Source organism: Bombus flavifrons, chromosome 15, assembly GCF_040668555.2.
Source record: "Bombus flavifrons isolate JBK064 chromosome 15, iyBomFlav1_principal, whole genome shotgun sequence".
NCBI classification, from domain to species: domain Eukaryota; kingdom Metazoa; phylum Arthropoda; class Insecta; order Hymenoptera; family Apidae; genus Bombus; species Bombus flavifrons.
In genome coordinates this window covers 11912203-11929873 of record NC_138456.1, presented here as the reverse complement: position 1 = coordinate 11929873, position 17671 = coordinate 11912203, and the positions used below count along the sequence as shown (strand labels likewise).

The window sequence follows — 17671 nt, the reverse complement described above, 5'->3', positions numbered from 1 at the left end:
CTCTCTTATGACTGTTTAGCATGCTAGCGTTGAACCCCCTAACGTTTATATAACAATTTTTTCTTTAATTATTGTTGGAATACAACGACATTAATCGCGTACAGATGAGGTGATCGATCGATCGGATTATTCCCTTCGTTGCCCAGCGCTATCCCCACTAGCGTGCGTTCGTTAGATGTACCGCGGCTGCTAGCGCGTGCATGCTCTTCCGAGAATTCGGCGGAAGAATTATAAGGATATGGACGGAACATTCGGCACGTCGGTGTCGCGCTTTGACGGCATAGCGCTTTGTATCGCGAAGCTGCTGGAAGGTTCCGTGACACGTGCCGCCACAAACACATCCACATAGGTCATACTCATTACTACTGCATAGAGAGTGGGGATTCAAAATCTTTTCAAGGGCCATGGATCACTTGGCCCACAATCAGTCTGAGAATAACTAGCCAACTGTCAACATTCATAACGTTTACTTGTATTTTACTATAACTTTGTTTAATAAAAATCATATAGTATTGTTTCAACACAAACATTGTGTCTTCCACAGTTTATTAATCTTAATTCCAAGATTAAATTCTAACAATTATACCCATAGAATACAGAATATAATATACCCAGAAAGTTTAGAAAAACGATAAGAAAAGCGTAACGAGTAATTCATTCGTCAACTATAATCGAGATAAAATACCTCGATGGTATTGAGGAAACGTGATTGCAATGGGATTTGAGATGACAGGTGCGGCGAGAGGGCGAGGACGAAGGCAAGGGAGGAACAAGGAGATGGATCAAGTTCAGCGGAAAACCTAGAACTTTAGAGGGGAGGGGGCGGGGGAGCAAGCGGATTGTGTAATAGGGCCATTGGCATCGGTCCAAAGTGCACGATCTCGTGGCCGTGCCAGAGCCGCCAGAGCCGCCAGAGCCGCCAGAGCTCCAGAATCCAACGGCAATGCAGAGTGCAAGAGGATCGCCGACGGAGAACTCTAGGTCGAGTCGAACGTGTTGGAAATTGGGTCATACAGCGAGCACACTCGTCGCAGCCGAACGATTAACGCGCCAACGTTCAAATAGTTGTTGCGAAGGTTGTGCAACGCGTACACCCTCGCGTGACAATATTCTCGACAGTTTCCGTTGCCAACAGCGTGGAAATTTCATTGCCACTGCGACGAGATACGACTATCGTGATTATATTAGTATAAAATTTAGAACCAATCTGGAAATATGTAGACAACTCGCAAGTTATTTACCGCAAAGAAGAAGAATCGGTAGAATTAGTAGAATCAGCAATGTAAAATAAGATTAAGTGGAAAGTAAGATTAAATAGGCTTATACATTATCACTCACAGTTATCTATAACGATTTACAGTATCGTTAAAATTATACGCTGTAACACGTACAATTTAGCGTTAAGGACACTTTCGCTTAATGGCTTGTCGATGATTAACTGCTCAAACGCTTTCGTAATCTCTGTTATGCGCATACTCGCAATAAATATTATTACATTTTCCAATTAGTTTCAAATCTCGTTACAACGCTAAGAAAGTTTGAAAAAATGTTTTATTTGCCGCATATAATATATTGGCAAAAAATTTGTATAAATATTGAAATAGTTTCGCGAGCCATTGTATCTGGAATCTGTAGCCGAATAACGTGATAACGTGATAACGTGACACAGATTACGCAAATAATAATTGCCGTAGTCGATAGACTACGGCTAGAAAGATAGGATTGTACGAAGAACGAAGAGTGCATCGTGATTTAGAAGCGTTTGTTGCAGAAGATATTCAAGGCCGGCAGTTGTTTTCAGATTGGCCCCGAAAAGCGACACCCTACGAAAGGGCGGTCTTACAATTACACGCGTGGCTGTCTATTACTGTTTGGAACGCACGCGTGACACGTCATAATCCGCGAGCCAAAAGCTGCTCGTTATTCTAAAAGATGGCAACGCTCGAGGTCAAACGGTGGGCGTTCACGACGTCATGCAAATGGATTCGAGTCCCTTCGCCATTTCCCAATTTTTCTGCCGGTAGTGAGGTCGAAAAGCGAATCGATCGGACGCGTCGAAGAACGGTAGTTCCTCCATTTTTCCTTCGTTTCGTTTGAACGAATTATCGCCTATAAAATTAGTTGGAAGATTAGAACGAAGCGAACGTAGAATCATCGTCATCGTTTGCAAGCCTGTACGAATATGTATATGTGTATGTATACATTAACTATACGAATATGTATTGCATGAATATGTAGCCTGTTAGATACAGAAAGATTCGAAAATTGTTAATGTACGATTTACGTAGTTTTAACGCTGCTATGTATCGACTTTTCGCCAGTATTATCGTTAGAATATTACAATATAGTCAATAATTCTAGAAACAAGCAAACGTATCTTCGAGTACTAATCAGAAGTACAAGTAGTAATTATCGATATACCCTGACTGTTAAAAATCTCTGTTTTGGACAAAACTAAAAACTAGCTTTAAACTAATCGAAACTGCGTAAAACACGTCTTCGATAATAAATGGTTTTGGTTAGTAGTAATTAATCCTGATATTTAAGAGCTTGAAACCGGTAATTATTATCGTTATGTTTGAATTATTATTGTTACGTAAAATTGTTAGAAAATTCTGCCGGAGAGAAACCTCTCGGAACCTTTCAGCTATAGATCGTAAAAAAGTTCTTCCTTGACGCATTTCATTCTACGCGTATACAATTTCCTTCCAAGATCGTTAAGATCTAACCCCGCTCTTTTCAATTACTTTTTCTGCTCTTTTCACGGTACAACGAAGAGATAAAGAAAGAAGTCCCATAAAAATTCATAGTGAAATTGCTTCTCTGCAAATTCCCCCTACTCTGCTGTATATACAGTTACTAAATATACGTATATGCATAGTACAGTGAACCACGAAAGTCCACAAACACCTATCGACTATCGTATGTCTATCTATCGCTCTCGTGAAACTCGACTCGCCGAAAAAACTAAAAGCTCGCTTATCGATATACATCTGGAAGAAGTTTGAAAAATTAAGATTTTACTCGTAAACGCGTTGGGACAAAACTTGTCATTTTTGTTTTAATAGTAGGGAGCGAATGATAGCAAGATGATATTATCGATGCTTACTTAGGAGAAGGAGAATAATTCACGGAATGAAGAAGCATTTGCTACGAATCATAACCAAAGACTATCGTCTTTTCCAGTGGTTTCGTCCGAAATGTTTCCATGGGATGGTGAAACACCGTATAAGCCACGTGTATAACGCATAAAACAGAGTCGCACTTTCACCCTTATTACACGTGAAATAAGGAAAAAATTTGAATAAAAAATCAGAAATTCTATATTGCAATCACGTTCGGCGCGAACAAGCTCGGAGAAGAAACGAGCCCCGTAAAACGACGAGGATGTTACGGTCTTTACGGGCGTTTTACAATCGGCTTTCGAGCCTGCATGAACATCCTCAGCTTGTATTCTGGCCATTCCAGTAACTGCTGTTCGACGATATCGGACATAGAAACGGGTGGCCCCGATTCGACTCAAAATGCTATCTGGCCATTCGCATACTCCGAGATTTCTACCCTCTTTGCAGCTTAGCTACGTCGAGGGCGAAGCTTTTTCCGGACTTTGGATAAGATCTCTCTGAAGATGGGCCAAAGTCGCGTCGAGGATCAATCCTAGCGGCGTTTCACGGTTCGCCCCAAACAATTTTGGCAACGACTGTTCGGCGTATAACTGGCGAATATACTTGAATTGATTCGTTCGATCGCTACCTCTGATCGCTCGATGTTCGAACGAAAAGGAAAACGATGGAAAGAGATGGTGAGAAATCTTATTTCCCTAACGGTTTTCTGAAACTTTTTCGGATCGGAGTAAATCAAATTTTGATGAAACGTTAGTAAATTCTAATCAATAATCTATCATAAACGACGTGATTTTAAAGAGGCATAAACAGATGTATGCGACATATGTATAATCGAGTTTCTTTCTTTATTTATAACGTTATATCGTCGTTATATCGTCGTTAATAGCCGTTGATAGCCACGTAATAAATTTTACACCGATTGTATGCCATATTGTAAGTTACATTTGCTATGTTTCTCAAATAATCGTCGAGTGAAATAATATCGTAATAAACGTAAACGTGATCTCTCTCTCTCTCTCTCTCTCTCTCTCTCTCTCTCTCTCTCTCTCGAAACAGTAGACTCTGCAATATTTCGAACGGCATTAAAGAGCCATTTTCCCGTAAATGTTTGAGGTAATCGTAAATTATTATTAAACAGTATACTTTGTTCTTATAATATTAGGTGAACAACTCTGTAAATCGGTATCGACCGATTTAAAAAAACGTTTTAACTGATGGAAATGAGGAATGATAAGGTGTTAGGCAGATTTAGACTAGGATTGATCGCTGGACGTTATTGTAACTTGTTCTTCTTTCAGATCTTTTCCCTCAAGGTTGTGCGTGGGAGACAAGAGGAACGTGAAAGGGGAGGAGGTCAAGGATTCCATATACAATAATATCGAGGGATTCGCTCGGGGAAAAAACAAGTGGCAATGCACGACTGTGTTGGTAGAGCTTTTATTTTCATTAACTTTTCACCAACAACTTCGTAACAAGTGTCTTGCAACTCCTACACGATCATCTTCCACTTGACTCTAATTACTTTCATTTTTGTTTCACCGCTGCTTTCTCGATAGGGGAAACATTACGTACGTATTTATTTTATTATCAGCGCTCGTCACGTAAACTCGAGGGTTGGGTGATAAAATAAAAATAGTTGAGTCGTAAGACAACTATTAATTTTGTTTTAATTAAACTTTATTACAAATTCAGCGATCAAACTGGAATACACACTGAATTAACATAAATCACAATTCACTCCAACCACGTTATGTAAAACTTAGTTACACCGATACGTTAAGTAGGCGACTGTTACAAGGGTAGAGACAGGTAAAGATATGTTGACTATTCTAAGGATACAGAATAAGTGAGTCTTACCGACGATACTGTGTCCGAGGAAAGCTAGGGGTTGGGTGTGTCTAAGGACACGGGACTATCGGATTCGTCGATGAAAATTTTGGTTAAGGAAGCGAGAGCAGTAGACACCGTCTCCGATTGGATAATAAGACGATTGGTGGACCGGGAAGGGTTTTGGCCGCCCTCGTGAGAAAATTGCTAACGGAACATACCGGACGCGAGGAAAAACTAACTTTCCGTGTTAACCCATAGTAAACGATAAACGTAAAAGGAATCCTAAGACAAGAGATACTCGCTTGGTCCGAAGGACCTTAACTATGAAAATTCCAAGACCCTCGGTGGGTACGCGGTGTGTGACCTGGTCTCTGATGTGAATTGACGTTACACGCTACTCGATAAACCGTATGTCAAGTATTGCTGTCGACGCTGTAGACCACCAACTACGTGTTAGATAATACGTATAACGATATTTGGCGATGTCGATGTCGTCCAAGATTCTGCGGTTGGTGGGAAGGTTTGTCAGTTTACATATTGCGTAGCTCCGTGAGAAAGTGTTGTCCGTTGACAAAGAAACCGTTGAGATATTGATGGTTCATTAGGCACTTCGCTTCGGCGATATACATTGTCGTCGGGTGCCGGCCGCATCTTTATTTCTGTCATCGGCTCATCTGTTCGGAAGCGCGGCCTGGGGTGCCTGGTCTCTGACGCGGATCGAGATGTGGTTGATGTTACGCGTTCCTCGGCGGCGAACAACGACAACGGAGAGCGTCGGGCCCCTTGTCGGCGGCCCGATTCTTAGAACCGCGCTCGTATCGAGCCTAATAAAATATCGAGCCTGAAGCCCGATGCCGCGTTTATAGTTGCGGCTGTCGGCGAGACAATAACTTTGGAAATAAATGGTCGCCGCACGATGCGACACGTGTACACCTCCTCTGTACAAGAGTTGACGCTGACGTACACTTTTGCTAATTGCAGGTGTACGTTTGCGATAAACGTAGTTGCGTAGTCGCGATAGTCGTGTCTCTAACGAGATTTCAAGATATTTTCCGTAGCTGATATAAACGTAAAAAGTTTCCAAGAGCTTCGAAATATTTTTCATTCGAGCCATTGTGATATCTAGCGAGGAAAAAGGGGACGAAGGGGCCGATGAGTTGGAGGGGCGAATATTTTCGAGCAGCGGGATGCACTCGAGAGTCGGCGATCTTTGGCCGTGAACGCGAAACGACGAATACCAGAGGCGGCTCGATTCAGTCAAGGACGGTCGGAGTTTCAGCAAAAGTCGCGGAGAGAGCTTTCGGTCGTGTGCACAGGGGCTGGCTCGCTAACGCGAAGCCTTTTCACCGACGAGATTATGGAACATCGATATTTTCGGCCCGTGACCCAGTTGCCATTACGCCGCGAGGGAAAGTAAAAAAGAAGAGGAGGGGAGGAAATAGATATCCAGATGGAACGAAATACGAGGGGTTAATCAGATTGGCGAATAGAAACGTACTGCTTTATTGGGACGGGACAACACTGTTCCAGGTATTTGTTAAATAAAAGTGCTCGTATTTGTTCGCCCATCGGCATTTTCATTTCGTGTTTGATAATTTATTGGCAGGAATTTTTATTACACTAAACGTTTCCACGCGTAATATTAGGTCGATGCGTATGAAACGTCCTTTTTCCAGGTAAGCATCTATAATCGGATATAGTTTAGACATGGTGTATTGGGCTTTCGTCTCGATATTTTCATCGATATTCGAGAGAGATTGGATTTTGATCGAAATATTTATGCTTTTATCATATTTTCAAAATCATATAGTGAACGAGTATGTGGGAAGAAGCGAGATCCGCGACGTTTTTGTACAATTAAAATCTAACGTCGCCATGTTCGCTGGTCGGTTCTATCGAAAATCACCTTCGACCATAGCGATTTTTCTGAACGTAACACACACGATAGTATCGAGATTTGTGGGGTCCGAGCATGTCGAGCGTGACACGCGTGCAGCTGTTGGAAGAAGGAGCATGCTCTCGAAGACAAAGGAAAATCGGTGTGTGCCCGATTTAAACGACGTTTATCGAGGCGCCCGGTGTTCCGTATTGTCGCCGCTGTCGATACATTTAAGTTGGATGGTCACGCGCCGTAAAGCGGAACGCCTCCATCGGCTGTACGCGACCGAAATTCGTATCGACGCTTTTTTTTTCGATAAGCGAACGCCGCAGTATGCGTTTCGTGTTTCGAATCCGCGACGTAACATCTCCACTAGCAACGGAACCGACTCCTCTGTTCCATCGCTGCGCGTTGCTGCAACGTGAAATCGTGAGAAAATGTTGACTCTCCTCTTCCCCTCCTCCGCCTCTGTTTCCTTTCTTTTCGATACTTTGTATCATAATTTTGACAAAATAACCTGCAAAGGTAATTCTATTGCTCGTAAAATTCTCGTCTTTCTTCTCTCTTTCAAACGTTTAACTAACTTTGAAGTTAACGTGTAATTTCAACGGCTGGAGAAAACTATGCTAAATCATTCGAGAAGCTTAGTTGCAGCCTTCTCTTGCCCCTATGATATTCCATGTGAGAATGGGGAGGAAAAAAATTGTGCAACAGGCACTTTGTCAGGTTTTTTTTTTAAACAATCACGGCGAATAGAAAAGTTATAAGAGAGAAAAAGGGCTGGCTGTTAGTAGATTACGCCAGTGGTAAATCAGCAAATGCCAGATAATAATTCGCTGCCATAAAACGACAAATTGCTAGTAAAAAATAACGCGTTACAGTAAAGGCAATTTACGACCATCATCCTAAATGCAGTTGAAAGGAGTAAACGTGTAGTAAAAATAGGATTATTACGCGTCTGTACTCGTCAAAGGGGGCAAGGAAAGTCGTTTAAACGGTTATCTAACTCTGTGAATTGATATTTGCTTTAACGCTGAACCTGACTCGACCTACTTGCTCGTTAAAAATGTCATCGTCAAGAATGTCTTTGCATCTCTGAATCAGTTATATAGACTGTTTTACTCGTCGTACGATAATAGTTCTTCTAATAGTTCTCGTAATAATAGTTCTCGTTTCATTTCTATTGCCTGTTAAACAAACACGTAGAGAATGAAAGAAATTTCTATTTAGATGGAACGCATTTCCTTCGTTTTAACCGGAAAAATATTTTGCATAAACCGTTACCCCTACGTATCAACAATTTTACCAACTCGTTTGATCCTGTTCTTCTTTCCAGCTTTGTACGTATGATCCGCCGTGAATATTATACATCGACGGATATTATTCAAACACAGTAGTCTTTAAGTTTAAAATTTGCTGGTTGAGTTTGAGAATTCGAAGAAAAATATGGAAAAGAGGATATGAAGGTGCGAAGAAGAAGAAGAAGCGAGGAAAACAACGGGATCGAGTTGACCGATTTTAGTCGGTCGATCGAGTTTCGCTAACCAGAAGAAGGAGGAAGACGATAGGAAAGAGGTAAAGATTCTCCGCGATTCGACGATGATGACGAAAACGCTCTGTCTGTCCCGAATGATTAATCAGCAAGATTGACCGCGGGCCGCGGATGTCTGCGGTCAGCGATATTTTGACTTTCAATCGTTTCCGTAACATCGGCGAGCTCGATGAAGAGGAGAAACGACGGGTGAGACGGCTGGCTAGTCGAAAAATTGGAAATCCATTATTAACCGCATCCAACGTTGACAGGCTATTTGCCGTAAAAGCAATGAAACTGATTGATTCGTCCGCTTGAAAAATAGTCTATCGTGTGGCTTCCGTACGCGCGACACGCGAGAACAGCTTTTAAAATGGGAAGATATTGCGCACCCTGTATCGATTATTACTTGCTTCTGTTTGTATTTCTTCGAGATTTCGAGATCTCGTATTTCCAGGTGCAGACAAAATAATTAATTAAGGTTTAAGATTTGCGCATCGCAACCCTTTCATTTATATCCCTGTCATTTATGTCGCTTTCATTTATTATTTCATTTATATCTCTTCTCGATCGTTTTGCGCGTAACCGACTGATATTCAAAGATAATTAGCCGTCTAAAACGATTATTTAATTCGTATAGTGCGCTTTCTATTTAGACATTTCCACTTACATGACCCAACTAAACCATATAAGTAAGAAAGCCGCGTAATTAACAAAAATAATACACACCAATTTACTAATGGAATACTAAAAATGACCGGTAGAGCCAAGCGCGTTTCCACTTTAAAAAAGGCGTCTCTTCTTTCAGGCGTAACTGCAAAAATAAAGAATAAACCTGCCGATAACAACTCGTTCGTACGAGAAAGCGGTTTTTCATAAGGGCGAAAGCAACAACAAACTATGAAACACCGATGCTGCCGTCGAGTTAATCCCAAGTAGCATGCTTACGTGCAATAATAAAGGGAGTAAACGAAAAAGAGAAAGGAAATGCACAGCGGTGGCGTTTCGATGATCCGCAGGCAAAATCTAAATCAAGCGATTCCTTTTTCATCTTTTTCAGCGACGCGTCAGTTCCGTGTTGTCGCAGAGATGGATCAAATACGAATGTTGGAAAATAGATTTCGAGGCCAATTACATCGAGCAGAATGCGGCACCGACGGTCGAAGAATCAATTTGATTTGTCACGATACGCTCCGTTTCCTCCAACTTTTCGCACCACTTTCGCCGGAAGAATGCTTTTCACGGTTCGCGACGCTACGAGCGCCTCGCGTACGTCAGTTGCATGCAATAGGAGTGGCCACCAACGGCGGAGGGCCACCAACCAGCCCATTCGGGTATTTTCGTCTCGACGATCGCGACCTGTTCAAATCTCGTTCCTCCAATCGAAAAGAAAAAAAATGGACGATGAGAAAAGAAAACGCAGAATATTTGGTTGTCGAAGAATTTATTGATCAGGATGCAGTTAAAATACGTCTGTACAAATTGGAATACCGCTAAATATTACGTATTTTCACGCAATATGTTTGCGTGCAAAGAGTTGTTGTTTTTCATTTATTTTTAAAATGTATGAAAATATATTGCTCGATTTTTCGGAAATTGATCGTTTTTATTTACGATGCTATGCCTCCGTTGTATCTTAAGTAACAGAATAAGGACAGATAAAACGAAAAATTAAGTAGGAATCGGCTAGAAGGGAGACGAAGAATCGAGCGGTACAGCCAGTTTGTTTAATCGTTCCGATCGTTAGGATCATCGATCGTACCTTCAAATAATAATCGATCGACGAGTCTCCCGCCCCCAATCACGTAATTCCCAATTAAACAAAATGCACCGAAGCAGCTAGACATTTAATAAAACCGGCATTACGATGTGGTCGGAAACGACGTGGTCGCTTTCAAAGCCACCTTGTGACAATGACGGCCTTTTAAATTAATTGAATTGCCATCGGCCGTACGGTGCCAACGATTCCACCATAATTGTGTACGGCGCTTTGCATCGCCAAATTTCTGCACGATTAACCGTTGCTATTTGATGAAACTGTTCACCAAGTTTCACCGCGATTTATTTGTCCGATACGTGTACCATAGCAGGCCACTTTATTTAATTGTACGTTTCGTCGTCGAACGCTTTCGAGACTTTTGTAAAAATCGACAAATCTAATATTAATACAACCCCGATATCGCACGAATATCCGTATTAATATTATTGAATTCTCTTCTATTCATATTTGTATTTCTGATCGAAGAGGAATACATATTTGGAGATTTTCATCCATCTGCTACTCAGTTTGATATTCAGCTTGCAAACCTTTGCACATTTTATTTCAATTTTCTCTTGTAACTTTTGCCGCGTAAATTACATTTTGTCGGAGAATCTTCCCCGCAATTTGTTATCGCAATTAGAAAAAATAAATGCCTCGATTTCTTTATTAATACGACCGAACCAACGTTCGCAAAAGTTACGATCTCTGCTTCTCCGTTTTGTAGGAAACGACAAAAAAACGACGTTCGTTCAGGACGCTAGCCACCTTGCGTTACACATGGTGGATGGCCGCGTCGCACGAAACTGTCTGTCTGACCACCTGTCGACAGCGAAAGCACTCGATTCTTCTGCACCGTGACACTCGGCACGCGGAAAATACTAGCGACATGCTACGAGTTAATCGTTTTGCGTCGTGAAATTCGCGGCTCCACGGCTTTCTCCTGAAACTGACGGATATCCTCGCAAAAATCGAATAGAAAAATGGAAAACCGCAAAAAGTTTGAACGAATAAATAATGCGAAACTTTTACGGTCAAATTTCACGTTGCGTAACATCACGTATTTATTACTACTATATATATTAAACGTATATTATATAGGATACGATGTGATAATATAATACGATATAATATAATAGAACAACGGTTATTGAAACTGTTAGAAAAAATTTCTCGCTTATATGCGCGACATCTTACTATGATAAATATCATTTTATCATTTCATTCCTTTATCTCGGACGTAATATCCGAATATCGTTTGAATTTTTAACAAATTCCATTAAAGGATGATACTCGTTTGAAGAAAAGGGAAACGTCTCTTTTGCGATACGATTCGTTTATTAAGCATGGATACTGAATTTCAAGCGATCAGTCCGCGATCGAAAACGAGCGGAAAACTTGCGGAATGTTTTTCCAGCCAGGTTTCGCTGGAATTCAACGAAAATTGATCTTACAGCGAAACGTGACTGCTGCCGCCGCGGCGCGCCGGGCCGGCATGTCGTAAATCTCGAAGCTCGTAGCGATTAGAAAGACGTATGTTATCACGGAATAATCTTCTAGAGTGCCCTCCCTATCTTCGTATGTCTCGCTCGTTCCACGTTCTAGTCACCGCGTATGACTTTCGCGTTCCAACGATCGATCGCCGACGCGATATTATCTGCGTTGCCCTCGACGTTCGCGTCTCTCTTGTTCAGGGTTGCCTTTGAACGGTGACCTACGAAGACCCGAGCTCTCGATTTCCTTTCAGGGTCTGCGAAATAGCCGCGGAGAAAAAATATCGCCCGTGACGCGACAAGGCTTGAAGAGGATGTATAATAGACCTGCGATTCTTATCGCTTTCACGGCATCGTATCGTTTGTTTGATATTTTCAGGCACCACAGGCGCCTGAAATACCACAGACGGCGACAAAAAGTATCGGCACATACGCTTGCTTATTTTCCAACTCGTGCGCGCTTCTCCTTTTAATTCGTACCTCTCTATTGCCAAATATATACGAAACTTTTTATATTTTAAACGCGTTTTAAACTCCTACTACTTGAACGCGTTTATCCGTTCGTTGAATAGAATCGTCGAATCATCGGAATAGACCGTCCTCCCGGTGGACGAGCCTCGGTGTACAGAGATGCGTATCGTTGGAAGACGCCATCCCTCGCAAAGCAGCGAACTTTTGCGAAATCAAGCGTCGTGCCGGTCGGTTCGTTCGTATACCGAGCAACTGTCCTCGAAAAAGTCACGAACAAACAGAGTTACCCCGTTGAAGGGACACTGGTGGTGATCAACAACTCCCTATTGAGAAAGTTTCCCTCGAGTTTGCCATCTTGGTATTTGAAACGAGCCATGTCCAAAAGAACCAATTCCAAGAACGAACGCATAGTCGAAGCGTAGTCCAATTTCGAATCGAAAGAATCGAATTTTCCGATCAACTGGCCAACGAAACTCTTTTCACTATGGAATTTTTATTCGTTCGCGGAGGATCGACGTTCACCGGGATCAGCCGATCTTCTCTTTTTCCAGCACGACCAGCATCCCGTTTGAAACGATAAAACGATTACAAGCACAGATGAGCGTAGAAACGTAACGGAGTAGACTGAAATTGCGCAAGATGGAATACCGATGACGTTCGAAACAAAGAAATCGATTATCCTTTCAGAAAAGAATAACGATGCCGCATCCTCTTGTCGGATCGCTCGTTGCGATAAACGATTCCGCTTCTTGACCAAGTTGCTCGACGAAACGATTGTAAATCGGGTCTGGTGTAAACTAGGATGTGTCAAAGTAAACCGAGTCGGGTAACTCAATTGTTGTATAGTTCGTTAATTAGTAGTTATTTATTAATCGATGAAATAAAAATAGGTAGTAAGATTGGAATTATTAGTTTACGATGAACTCGTATATTTTCTCGTAAAATTCGTGTACTATTGCCAGTGAAATGGCAGAAATAGATTAAAGTAGCCGAATTCATCCTATATAGGAAACAATAGCTATTCTTATTCGTGTAGAGTGAGTATAACCTGTTCATAGTCGTTAATCCTATGGAAATCTATTTATACGTGGAATTGTAGAGGAAACTAGTAGAATGGCTATTGTTTTTCCTATACAGGAAGCCATTGAAGCCATTGAATCCATGTAGAATACATGTACGGTACAACAACTAGTTGCTTGACGAGTGTTGCTATTCGCGTAAATCAAATGTATAATATCTACAGCCATCGAATCTACCCATACGAAAATTGTTACTTGCCGTACACGGTAAATGCACAACAATTACAATTATTTTCCTATTCGAAAAGACAACTACATCCATATATATGAGAAATGTCCAAGAATTTATAAGTTTGTAAGAAGCATTTCTTAGAAAAGAAAGAAGAAAATAAATGATCAACTCGTGCATACGTAACAACGTGCAATAAATGATCTATGACTTTTCGCATGAAACGCAGCGACAATGTTGATCATTCGATTAACCGACTAACCGATTAACCGATTTCTTCGTAAGTGATTAGATGGAATAGCATCAAGCACGAGAAGATTAGTAACTGCGACTTGTTCGATGCTATTGAACGTTAAACGGCTCGCGTTAACGTCGTTTGGTTTTCCAACTGCAAAATCGATGCAACGCGATGATAATTCCACGAAATGGAAAACAACAGCCGCGACGGGAGCACGTTGTTCCTCCAATTTCGGTCGAAACGATACCTGAGAAGAGATACGGAGCCGGCCCCGTCCACCGCCAGTCGATCCGATCGATCGAACGATCGCGTGGCTCGCTAATGCGGAGAACGTCGCTAATGCCGATCGCCTTTAAGATCGCTCAGCGTCGCCACACGTAAGCAGACTTTTTCTTTCATCCGAGTTACGTGTAACCTACGAGGTCGAACCGATGGAACAACGCTATTCTCTTCAATAAGGCGACCTTGAATTTTTCTACCGCTGACTCGTGCAGCTTCTCCAAAACGCTATCTTACAAACGTTTCGAAGCATACAAGCGAAATATTTGAAGGACCCCGAGGATAGCGGCGGATGTGTACGAGGGCAAGTTTCTGTAAGGAGCTGCACAGCGTAAAACGTCGAATATCCAAATAAAAGTGCAGAAAACCATAGTGCTGGGATTTCGATTTGGGAAATACGGATATTCAAAAATCCGAGTATTCAGAGATACGGAACAATATGAAAGTGGAAAGAGCGAGAAGCTTGAAAATTCGAAAATTCTCCTCGACGAGAGTTAAGAATTAATAGATAAGGTTCGATGGTCGCTAGATTCTTCGCTGAATTAGAATAAATGAGAACGTTCGGTAACGTTATGAAAGCGAAATGGTTGCTGAAAATTCCACACACAGTGTCAGAATTTTACCTCCGACATGGCGGTATAAACTCGTGTGTAGAAAGTTGATTATTTATGAAGCTTGTATCGAGGCACGATAGCGCCAAGGAGTCTGGAGGTCGAGCTAAACCGATCCAATGTATGGAAACGTGCATAGGAAGGTTCGTAAAAAAAGTTCGCAAATGCCGGCTTCGAACGTACCTCACCCAACCTGACCGTACTGTGCTTAAACACAGTCGTTTAACTTTACAACTAAACAACGTCGTCGGAAGACGTTCGATTCGATCGGATTTGCTTCGATTCGCGAACTCAGTGTGCCTTATTCTTTCAGCGGATAAAAAAGTTTATTCGATGATTCGATGATGGAGAAGACGATGAAATTGTTAGATAACGTTATTGTAAATCATCAATTGTAAATCATTATCAACTTGATTCTGAAGAATTTGAATTGCTGTCTGATATGCTTCGTTTGTTTCGTTTCCAGCGTGATGATTCGACAAGAAACGCTATTCGATTGACCGTACACGATCACGCTGTAAATAAAAATTACTCCGTTTCTTTCGTTTTCGATTCGATTCGGGCAACACGTTTTCTCGATGGAAAAGCAGCTTCGATCCACGTACGCGTTATTTCCGCTTCGAATTATCCGCAATTCGAGAGCGCCGATCCTCGTTCGTGCGAGTACGCCGCTAACTTAACAAGAGCTTAAGGTCGAGCTCGCGACCGACGTTGCATGCTCGTAAAAACGACGATTAAGATAGGAATCTCGATGTCGATGGGAAAAGTGGTGGCAAGGTCCAAAGTCGTGTACGTATTCGCTGTAATAAGGTCGAAAACGGCCGCGACCGAGACCTCTCGTTTTCCTCTTCGTCTTCACCGGTAGTGCCGATGCTGATCTACCAGAGAATTTTAAAGGTTAAAGGAGAATATCAAACCATCTTCCCGCTAGTGTTTGTCCACTTGTTCTGCCAACGAATAAGGTACTGACGATTGGCTTGGATACAGTGATCGCGTACTCTATAGACCGGTTCATCTCGCACAACTACATATTTAGTTATTCGCGATTGCAGCTTCTCTAATTCCGAAATTAAATTTCAAATTCTCCAGTTCTTTGGGTTTGCGAATCATTTAATATTTGTCGAAAGTTCTCGCGTAAATCGGCCAAAAATGCTTTGTAAAAACCGTGGGCAAACAAGAACGGATCTTCTGTACATGGTGTTCGATAGAGATTGTCACGCTGAACCGATAAAGCGCTAGCTACTTTTCCCCCGGTTTCGCTTAAAAACGTTTGCCCGTGCTTTTAAGATTTTAATCTGATTAAAGCGTCTCGTGGAACAACGTTTAATCCACTTACGGAACGCTTTGCTAATAATTCATTTACCAATGTCCGGTTCGATTGTCTCGGAAAACTGGACGGCTACTTGGCCGACGTTCCGACGTTCCGACGATAACAATAATGACATTGCAGCACGAAGAAACGTTCTAGATAGCCGATAAAAGGAACGAAAGCGGTTTTAAGCTTTTCCTATAGCTTGTGAGCCGTGTTGCGCGCACCATTGCTACTTATTTTCGACTCTTTTCGCACCATCTGGCGATCCTTCCAGATTTCCTTCCAGATTGAACCTAATAAACGATGCATTAATTTTATTGCCAGAATGTTTTCTCAATTCTCGATCGAGTTATTTTGTATTATATTAGAAACCCAATTATCGGAACATCGATTCACGGAACGATCGAGAAACGGAGCGAAATAAAAATCGAAAGTGAAAAGATGTATTTTCATTGACGATAATTCGACGAATCGAATATGGTATTTCGCGTTTGTGTTTGATAATCGGTTCTACCGTCTTTCCTTCGTCGATATATCGTTACAGACTATATTTTAGGAAAAGCAGTGAATGATAAAACCGATGGAAATGTAACGCGAAATATTCGTTAAGAAAACTCACGTATTAACGAGCATCAATTTCAAGCTGAAGCGCGTAAGGTGCGGATTAATCTCGAGAGTGCACGACCCGATGGATGATTCCTGTATAGTGAAAAAAGCCAAGGATGAAAGTATTTACACAGCTTGGCCGGATTCCGGAACGTTGCGGATGAACGTCCCAATCTAAAATATCTTTTTCAATTAAAATAACAGTGGAAAATTGACTTGCAAAGTTTCATTTATCCGTCGCTTTGTCGCTTTGTCGCTTTGTAGAAGCAAATATCGATAACAATTGCAACCGATCGATTGCATTCGATCGAATAGGTGACGAATATTTGCGAAAATTAAATATAAGCCATCCTTAACCCCTCTTTGGTTAGTCTTTTCTGTTTCTTCCTATTTTCCTTCCCCCTCTTGCTACCCTTCCTCCTTTCCTTCGTCTATTCTCTTAAAGAACATTTTTAATTCGCGTAAATAGCTCGTATCGTATCGTATCGTAATAGCTCTCGATATAATTTTTCAAATACCGACACAACTTATATCCGTCAATTTTTCAGAATGCCATGGCTCAACAAATCTACGGTAAATCGTGCGATCCTCTCACGTGACTCTACTTGTTGAAAAATTCATAAGTTCGGAATTTCAATTGATCGTAGTAGCGCTGATTATATTCCATCGCTGTTTCCATGCAATCGATATTATCGATTCAAAGAGTGCAAATATCGAAAGTATCGAGCGATTCAGCGACCAAAACGAGTCCGAAATCGAGTACGCATCTGGTTTGCGGTGAAACGTCCGCTTATTAAAATCGGTAAATCGACTCCGTTAAACATAATTTCTGACAGTTTTCAGTTATTTAAACATTGTTCGATCGCGCAAGTTCTAGCCTTTCGATATCCAAGGATCGAGCAACACGCACGTACAACACAATTCTCTGCTACGCTCGAGTTCTCTTCTTTTTTCTCTTTTTTTTACGTCTATTTTACGTTTTTCTTTTTTTTTTTTTTGCATTTCTTTGCGTTTCTTTGCGTTTTACGTTCTGCGTTTACACGTGATTTAACAGTAATTTTTGTTTAAGGAACATATTATACACGTCCAAGTATTATTTCATCGTCTATAAATACGATTGGTCATATTTTTCAAGCAAATCGCAAAACATTCTAAATAAGGAATATAATATTAGAATCTTTTTTCTCTGCTTCGCGTGCATTACCTAAGGCTTTGAAGTTATCGTGAAAAGTTTTTCCAGGCGATCAAGCGCTTTCGCCAGCCACTGTTTCGATTACAACGTTAACGAA

At 41.4% G+C, this 17671-nt stretch overlaps 1 protein-coding gene across 2 annotated transcripts in view; it reads right to left on the bottom strand.

The window, feature by feature from the left end:
- The window catches only part of LOC138187862 (octopamine receptor beta-1R), a 97322-nt gene that overhangs the window by 64622 nt on the left and 15029 nt on the right, over positions 1–17671 (bottom strand). The window contains exon 3 of one of the 2 annotated variants that reach the window (XR_011175273.1): positions 9095–9179. The exons of the other annotated variant lie outside the window; for it this stretch is intronic. The gene's annotated coding sequence lies outside the window, so the exon portion shown is untranslated. The remainder of the gene's footprint in view (positions 1–9094; positions 9180–17671) is intronic. 2 annotated transcript variants of the gene reach the window in all.